The sequence below is a fragment of the Pelophylax lessonae genome (genome assembly GCF_965119305.1).
Source record: "Pelophylax lessonae genome assembly, chromosome: 5".
Classification (NCBI taxonomy): domain Eukaryota; kingdom Metazoa; phylum Chordata; class Amphibia; order Anura; family Ranidae; genus Pelophylax; species Pelophylax lessonae.
The window spans coordinates 361390960-361401189 of record NC_138772.1 but is presented as its reverse complement, the minus strand read 5'-3'; positions in this window follow the sequence as shown (position 1 = coordinate 361401189).

The following is a 10230-nucleotide window of genomic DNA, read 5'->3' as shown; positions in this document are numbered from 1 at the left end:
GTGATGGTTCGACGCGTTTCGCCAAAGAAAAGTAGTCAGGCTTCTTCAGGAACCAATTGTTGGAGGCTAAGTAGGGCCTCTAATATTAGACATATACAGAAAGGAAAAGAAAAATAAACATAAACATTTATAAATAACCTTCATGTTATATCATTGGAGCATAGTTGATACATAACATATCAGGCTCCTGTTGAATGAAATAGAAAACAGCTATACATTATTGATCAACTTGCTCACCTAGTTTGCAATGGGGTTAACATAATAGGATTCGAGATATCCCTAGTTATCCAGTGAGGCCAGGATGCAGATAGCCCTCTCCAAAAAATCCTCAAGTAGGGCTCCTAGGAACTCCTTTATGAGGGTAGGTGGACCGAACCTCTTCCAAATTTCCCAAGGGGATGAATACATCCAATAATCAATGCCAATGAGTAACCTCAATGTTGTCACCATGGGGTCCTCAGCAACGATACGATGTTGAAGGCAAGGGATTGATAAAATAAAAGCCCAGAACCACTCTGTAGTGTATCCATAATAAAAGAAAAAGAAAAGCACAAAAAGAGAGGACAAGAGATAAGGATATTAGCAAATACTTATAACCCACCAAAACAAATAAAAAAAAAAAAAAAAAAAAAAAAAAAACTGCTTGGAGGTAAAGTGTATAAGCCCATAGTTGAGGGCTCATTCAAATAAAAGAACCTACCTTGTCATGGAATCGACACTATGTGGAGGTACTGGACGCCTGTGTCCGCGGTGTCAAATACCGCAGCCATCGGCGTCTCTGCCTCGTGGGCTTATAAGCAGGAAGAGGTCCCGCCGGAAGTGCGACGCCAGAAGCGTCCCGACGTCACTTCCGGCGCGGGCGCTATGCAAGTGCGCCACTTCCGGTATGGCTGAAAGATAGTATTACAGCCATCGGGTACGGCGCAACTGATTCCCATTGCTGGGAGAGGACCGGATGTTTACCAGAAACATCCTACCTCTGCTTTGCGCCCGAGTCCACCTAGAATGGGGAGGGAGAGACAAGCATACACTGGTTCAAACCGGGTCTGTCAGTACATCCCGATCCTATCAAAAAACAGAAAAAAAATGGTGATTGATAAGAATACTTCAGAGGTCCAAAGCAAGAAAAAAAGAGGGGAAAAAGAAAAAAGCCAAACATAAGAAAGGGAGCATATATGTATATATATAAAGAAAACATATATGCAGCCTAAAACAATGATTAATAAATAAAAACATAATATACAGCCCCTCAACAAGGGAGCATATTTAATAAGCATGTCTCATTGACACAGTTGCCACATAGATGGCTCACATCGGAGCAAAAGGGATGGCTGGTCATGGGGATATAGTCACATTATATCCTGAAATGGGAAGAAAAAATAAATAAGGGGGGGGGGAAAAAAAGGAAGGGAAAAGAAGGGAGGGAAAGGGAATAGGGGGAAGAAAAATATATATATATATTAAAGATAATAAAGTATATAAAGAGTATGTGAAAAATGTAAAGAGTGTATGAAAATATAGAAAAATATATAGAAAAAGTCCTAGAGGTGGACAGCAGACAAATTCCAGAGGTGGATCATCATTGATGGATTATGGATTCAATTAGAGAAATGGTTTATATGACACGGCTGAATTTAAGCCGGGCCATTTAGTAGCTTGCTGATTAAAGATCCATTTTGCTTCCTTTTGTAGAATGATTTTATCGATATTTCCACCTCGTGGGTTTCTGTTGACCACCTCTAGGACTGAAAAGGAGACCATATGAGGGTCAAAGCTATGGTTGAGACCGACATGCCTACATATTGGTGTATAAATTAGACCAACCTCCAAATAATAGAGGTGGTCACTGATCCTTTGCCAAAATTTCCTTTTAGTTTTGCCTATATAAAAGGCACCACATTTACATGTGGCTAAATACACTACCCCTTCCGTCTGACAGGTGGCTGAAAATCTCGGCCGTAGCATTCCTCCTCGTGGCAGGGGAAGGGTAATACCCTCCCTTATCCATGGGCATAGGTCACATGTCCCACATCTGTGGGTCCCCAGTGATCCCTCCAATCCTACAGAAGTGGGAGGCTGAAAGTGGCTGTGCACCAATGAGTCGCCCAGAGATCTAGCCTTCCTAAATACTAATTCTGGTGTTGATCGAACATATCGGGAGATAGTTGAATCCTCCGTCAAGAAGTGCCAGTTTTTGGTCAATATGGAGCGGATCTCTTGATGGTGGGCATTGAAGGTAGTGATCATTTTAGTTGTAAAGGAAGATTCCTGTTTTTTGGGGCGGTAAATCAACTCTTCCCTTTGCTGGGATTTAGCCTTTTGATAGGCACTTTTTAGGACCCGATTGCTGTATCCCCTAAGTTTTAGTCTCTGCTGAAGGGCTTTTGCTTCCCTCTCGAAGTCAACATCCTTTCCGCAATTGCGGCGTATCCTAAGGTATTGGCAGTAAGGTATATTACGTACAAGCGATCTTGGATGACCACTCTGGTAATGAAGAATGGTGTTACCAGCCGTCTCCTTCCGGTATAGGGAGGTAAATAGAGTTCCGTCAGGAGACATGTGTATATAGGTGTCAAGAAAAGGAATCACCAACTTGCTGCATTGCATTGTAAATTTTAAATTGAATTGGTTGATCGAAAGATATTGCATAAATTCCAACAGTTGTTCATGAGATCCCGTCCACACCACCAGGACGTCATCAATATACCTTTTCCAGGTAAGGACATGTTCAAAGAGGGGTGACGCCTTCTCGTCAGAGAATAGGACGCGCTCCCATCCCCCCAGGTACAGGTTGGCATACGATGGGGCACACGCTGTCCCCATCGCTACCCCCTGTACCTGGAGGTATGTGTCATCGTTGAAGGAAAAGATATTGGAATTTAGAATAAATTCCAAAAGTCGAAGAACAAAGTCAGTACGAGCCCAATTAGAGCGCTCCTGTTCCCGGAGGAATGAAGACGCCACCCTTAGACCTTTGATATGGGGAATTGAGGAGTATAGCGCTTCGATATCAATCGCTACTAATAGCGATTGAGTAGGCACGACAAGTCCCTCGATGGTCTTAAGTAAATCCACCGTATCTTTAAGATAAGATGGTAAACTAGCTACTAGTGGGCGTAAATGGCTGTCAATGTATCGACTTGCCATTTCTGATATGCTTCCTATGCCAGATATAATTGGACGTCCTGGTGGTGGGACGGTTTTTTTATGGATCTTAGGTATAGAGTAAAATGTTGGCGTGATTGGCCATTTGACCCAAAGATATTCAAATAGTTCCTTATCAATCACATTTTCCTGACCAGCGTTGGAAATCAGAGTATAAAATTCAGCATTTTTTGGTGGTGATTAATGTTTCCGGCACCTTAAGGTACCATTCCTCGTTAGAGAGAATGGCTACACACATGTCAATATATTGATCGCGATCCATGACGACCACATTGCCCCCCTTGTCAGAGGGTTTGATGACAATGTGGTCGTCATGGATCAAGCGATCAAGAGCCTGCCTCTGCGGAGGGGACAGATTAGACCTGTAAGGGGAGGAGGCGGCGAGGTTTTCAAAGTCTTTAGCTGTTTGTTTTAAGAAAGCCCACACTGCGGGGCATGTTTGTAGCCGGGGGAAGTTAGTAGACTTAGCTTTGAATTGGGGTTCAGAGGGGAGCCCCAACTCATCGTCAGAGGAGGATTCCGACCCAGAGTTCTCAATCGGTCCACCACTCTCATCTAGAAGCTGGATGAGTATTTTCAACATCTTGAAGTCATTAATTTTAAAACCTTTATAGGGGTCCTCATATTTGCCATCAATACTACACTTATTTTTATTTTTATCAAATAAATACTTAAACGTGAGGTTCCTCGCAAAGAGGTGGAGGTCCTTTGTAATTTCAAATTTGTTTACCCTTTCCAGTGGGCAGAAACCCAAACCTAGTTTCAAAACATCTAATTCATCATTCGATAATTGTCGCGATGATAGATTTACTACATCTAATCCGAATGAGGGAGTATCGGTTTCACCATGTAGATGTCCATGGTCCCTGCCCTCCTCTCTCCCAACACCTGTTGACTCTGTTGAGCCAAAGGTGTTGGGATTGATCCCAAAGGGGACTCATTAGGTAAATTAAGTTGTTTGGTTTTAGGTTTGGTTCCTGTATTAAGAGGAGGCTGAGAAGAATCAATGTCCAAATTAAACATTGAGCATTGATTCTGCTCGGTTCTAGGTAGGTGAGAACTGTAATGACTCCTATCTGTACCAGGCAATTGTTTCGGTTTAGGTGTTATTTCGTGAGGTGATACTGTCCTTTTTTGAGCCTTTTCCTGTTGAAAATCCATGCGGTTTGGGCCACCCCTCAGAGATGGTCTGCCCCGTCTTGCCTTCCCTCTTTGAGGTTGATTTACACTCTTATAAGAGGAGGCTGAGGATGACAAAGATGCTTCAGATTCTGTTCTAGTAATATTGTTATTCTTGATATTCCTTGGAACATATGGCCTATTCTTTTTCTGCCAGTTATTTTTATTGTTCCATTTGTAGGCCGTACCGCCTGCAAAGGCCAATCTGTCCTTCATATATTTAAAATCCTTCTTTTCAACTATTTCCTTATTAAATCGTTCTAGGAATTGAGTTAATTCCTGTTCTTTTTTCGTAAAGTCAATCGTTTGTGAAGCTGGTTTATTAGTTTGGAGTAAACCAATTTCTTTGTCTACCTCTTCTAGGTCTTTCAGATATTTATTTCTCAAGAGTTGCATCATTCTTGCTGAACACGCGGTGAGATTGCTCTCCCATTGTTCACGAAAAAGGGGGTCGAGGACCTCAAACGAAGGAAAGACTTGTATGCGTAAACCAATTGGGTTGACCTCATCACGTAGGTACTTATCGAAATACCTGATGTGCCAACCCAGATTTGATTTACGCTCCATAAGCTTTTTAAGTTTTTGAAAGTATACCTCCACACTGATGTCGTTCGGGGCATAGGTCACACATGTTTGTTGGATGGAGTCCAAGAACTTCTCCCATGCAGGGCCTGTTAGTTGTGCCATAGTGTAAAATTCTCACCACTTCCAGTACGTATCTAGTACAGAGAAAATCAATGGCAACTTCTAATAGAGAGGGGGATGAAGGGTAGAAAGAGAAACAAAAGAAAAAAAAGGGGGAAAAAAGGAAGGGAAAGGGGAAGGGGAAGAAGAAAGATATGGGACTAACACCAAAAATGAGACATGCTTGTACAATTAACATATAAAGATTAGTTTTTAACATAAAGAACAAATTCAAAAAACAGAAATTTTTTTATATAAAAGTTGAACACCATGTGTATATACAAGTCAAAACTCCTAATTGGAGAGTCGACCTCAACACCCACACATGGGTCAAGAGGTGTATGCACACATGTGGGTCAGTAAGCCGACTCCAGTGAGCTCCAAATAGGAACCCAAGAGAGTTAACCCCTTAACACATGCGTACACACAGCTCACATACTAACATATATATAATTATGATTATATAGATTAATCACAAAGAGCAACAGATATTAGAGGAAATGACTGTATGGAGAATGGGTTTTTCACCCCGAAAATCAATATTGGGAAAAAAGTTGTTATACAGTCAGATCGAAAAAACTACTAAACCAAGCCCACATCCTAGTTATTGTATATCAAAAAGAAGGGAGGTATTGAATGGGATTGTGGTAAATCCATAGGGTGGGGACCAAAAGAAACCCATTGGAATTCCCAAAAAATGGACTTTAAAGGGCTGGTAAAGTAATAGGTGAGCAAACAATAGAGTAAAAATATGTAAATTTATTGAAATATATTATTAAAAACAGAGATCAGCATGATTACTTCACATATGGTAACTACCAACATAGTTGGACATGAAGACATAGAATTAGTCCATATACAATTCAACCATGTTGACACATTGAAGGTATTTTCTTGGTGATGGTTCGACGCGTTTCGCCAAAGAAAAGTAGTCAGGCTTCTTCAGGAACCAATTGTTGGAGGCTAAGTAGGGCCTCTAATATTAGACATATACAGAAAGGAAAAGAAAAATAAACATAAACATTTATAAATAACCTTCATGTTATATCATTGGAGCATAGTTGATACATAACATATCAGGCTCCTGTTGAATGAAATAGAAAACAGCTATACATTATTGATCAACTTGCTCACCTAGTTTGCAATGGGGTTAACATAATAGGATTCGAGATATCCCTAGTTATCCAGTGAGGCCAGGATGCAGATAGCCCTCTCCAAAAAATCCTCAAGTAGGGCTCCTAGGAACTCCTTTATGAGGGTAGGTGGACCGAACCTCTTCCAAATTTCCCAAGGGGATGAATACATCCAATAATCAATGCCAATGAGTAACCTCAATGTTGTCACCATGGGGTCCTCAGCAACGATACGATGTTGAAGGCAAGGGATTGATAAAATAAAAGCCCAGAACCACTCTGTAGTGTATCCATAATAAAAGAAAAAGAAAGCACAAAAAGAGAGGACAAGAGATAAGGATATTAGCAAATACTTATAACCCACCAAAACAAATAAAAAAAAAAAAAAAAAAAAAAAAAAAAAATTTTGGGAAATTTGGAAGAGGTTCGGTCCACCTACCCTCATAAAGGAGTTCCTAGGAGCCCTACTTGAGGATTTTTTGGAGAGGGCTATCTGCATCCTGGCCTCACTGGATAACTAGGGATATCTCGAATCCTATTATGTTAACCCCATTGCAAACTAGGTGAGCAAGTTGATCAATAATGTATAGCTGTTTTCTATTTCATTCAACAGGAGCCTGATATGTTATGTATCAACTATGCTCCAATGATATAACATGAAGGTTATTTATAAATGTTTATGTTTATTTTTCTTTTCCTTTCTGTATATGTCTAATATTAGAGGCCCTACTTAGCCTCCAACAATTGGTTCCTGAAGAAGCCTGACTACTTTTCTTTGGCGAAACGCGTCGAACCATCACCAAGAAAATACCTTCAATGTGTCAACATGGTTGAATTGTATATGGACTAATTCTATGTCTTCATGTCCAACTATGTTGGTAGTTACCATATGTGAAGTAATCATGCTGATCTCTGTTTTTAATAATATATTTCAATAAATTTACATATTTTTACTCTATTGTTTGCTCACCTATTACTTTACCAGCCCTTTAAAGTCCATTTTTTGGGAATTCCAATGGGTTTCTTTTGGTCCCCACCCTATGGATTTACCACAATCCCATTCAATACCTCCCTTCTTTTTGATATACAATAACTAGGATGTGGGCTTGGTTTAGTAGTTTTTTCGATCTGACTGTATAACAACTTTTTTCCCAATATTGATTTTCGGGGTGAAAAACCCATTCTCCATACAGTCATTTCCTCTAATATCTGTTGCTCTTTGTGATTAATCTATATAATCATAATTATATATATGTTAGTATGTGAGCTGTGTGTACGCATGTGTTAAGGGGTTAACTCTCTTGGGTTCCTATTTGGAGCTCACTGGAGTCGGCTTACTGACCCACATGTGTGCATACACCTCTTGACCCATGTGTGGGTGTTGAGGTCGACTCTCCAATTAGGAGTTTTGACTTGTATATACACATGGTGTTCAACTTTTATATAAAAAAATTTCTGTTTTTTGAATTTGTTCTTTATGTTAAAAACTAATCTTTATATGTTAATTGTACAAGCATGTCTCATTTTTGGTGTTAGTCCCATATCTTTCTTCTTCCCCTTCCCCTTTCCCTTCCTTTTTTCCCCCTTTTTTTTCTTTTGTTTCTCTTTCTACCCTTCATCCCCCTCTCTATTAGAAGTTGCCATTGATTTTCTCTGTACTAGATACGTACTGGAAGTGGTGAGAATTTTACACTATGGCACAACTAACAGGCCCTGCATGGGAGAAGTTCTTGGACTCCATCCAACAAACATGTGTGACCTATGCCCCGAACGACATCAGTGTGGAGGTATACTTTCAAAAACTTAAAAAGCTTATGGAGCGTAAATCAAATCTGGGTTGGCACATCAGGTATTTCGATAAGTACCTACGTGATGAGGTCAACCCAATTGGTTTACGCATACAAGTCTTTCCTTCGTTTGAGGTCCTCGACCCCCTTTTTCGTGAACAATGGGAGAGCAATCTCACCGCGTGTTCAGCAAGAATGATGCAACTCTTGAGAAATAAATATCTGAAAGACCTAGAAGAGGTAGACAAAGAAATTGGTTTACTCCAAACTAATAAACCAGCTTCACAAACGATTGACTTTACGAAAAAAGAACAGGAATTAACTCAATTCCTAGAACGATTTAATAAGGAAATAGTTGAAAAGAAGGATTTTAAATATATGAAGGACAGATTGGCCTTTGCAGGCGGTACGGCCTACAAATGGAACAATAAAAATAACTGGCAGAAAAAGAATAGGCCATATGTTCCAAGGAATATCAAGAATAACAATATTACTAGAACAGAATCTGAAGCATCTTTGTCATCCTCAGCCTCCTCTTATAAGAGTGTAAATCAACCTCAAAGAGGGAAGGCAAGACGGGGCAGACCATCTCTGAGGGGTGGCCCAAACCGCATGGATTTTCAACAGGAAAAGGCTCAAAAAAGGACAGTATCACCTCACGAAATAACACCTAAACCGAAACAATTGCCTGGTACAGATAGGAGTCATTACAGTTCTCACCTACCTAGAACCGAGCAGAATCAATGCTCAATGTTTAATTTGGACATTGATTCTTCTCAGCCTCCTCTTAATACAGGAACCAAACCTAAAACCAAACAACTTAATTTACCTAATGAGTCCCCTTTGGGATCAATCCCAACACCTTTGGCTCAACAGAGTCAACAGATGTTGGGAGAGAGGAGGGCAGGGACCATGGACATCTACATGGTGAAACCGATACTCCCTCATTCGGATTAGATGTAGTAAATCTATCATCGCGACAATTATCGAATGATGAATTAGATGTTTTGAAACTAGGTTTGGGTTTCTGCCCACTGGAAAGGGTAAACAAATTTGAAATTACAAAGGACCTCCACCTCTTTGCGAGGAACCTCACGTTTAAGTATTTATTTGATAAAAATAAAAATAAGTGTAGTATTGATGGCAAATATGAGGACCCCTATAAAGGTTTTAAAATTAATGACTTCAAGATGTTGAAAATACTCATCCAGCTTCTAGATGAGAGTGGTGGACCGATTGAGAACTCTGGGTCGGAATCCTCCTCTGACGATGAGTTGGGGCTCCCCTCTGAACCCCAATTCAAAGCTAAGTCTACTAACTTCCCCCGGCTACAAACATGCCCCGCAGTGTGGGCTTTCTTAAAACAAACAGCTAAAGACTTTGAAAACCTCGCCGCCTCCTCCCCTTACAGGTCTAATCTGTCCCCTCCGCAGAGGCAGGCTCTTGATCGCTTGATCCATGACGACCACATTGTCATCAAACCCTCTGACAAGGGGGGCAATGTGGTCGTCATGGATCGCGATCAATATATTGACATGTGTGTAGCCATTCTCTCTAACGAGGAATGGTACCTTAAGGTGCCGGAAACATTAATCACCACCAAAAATGCTGAATTTTATACTCTGATTTCCAACGCTGTTCAGGAAAATGTGATTGATAAGGAACTATTTGAATATCTTTGGGTCAAATGGCCAATCACGCCAACATTTTACTCTATACCTAAGATCCATAAAAAAACCGTCCCACCACCAGGACGTCCAATTATATCTGGCATAGGAAGCATATCAGAAATGGCAAGTCGATACATTGACAGCCATTTACGCCCACTAGTAGCTAGTTTACCATCTTATCTTAAAGATACGGTGGATTTACTTAAGACCATCGAGGGACTTGTCGTGCCTACTCAATCGCTATTAGTAGCGATTGATATCGAAGCGCTATACTCCTCAATTCCCCATATCAAAGGTCTAAGGGTGGCGTCTTCATTCCTCCGGGAACAGGAGCGCTCTAATTGGGCTCGTACTGACTTTGTTCTTCGACTTTTGGAATTTATTCTAAATTCCAATATCTTTTCCTTCAACGATGACACATACCTCCAGGTACAGGGGGTAGCGATGGGGACAGCGTGTGCCCCATCGTATGCCAACCTGTACCTGGGGGGATGGGAGCGCGTCCTATTCTCTGACGAGAAGGCGTCACCCCTCTTTGAACATGTCCTTACCTGGAAAAGGTATATTGATGACGTCCTGGTGGTGTGGACGGGATCTCATGAACAACTGTTG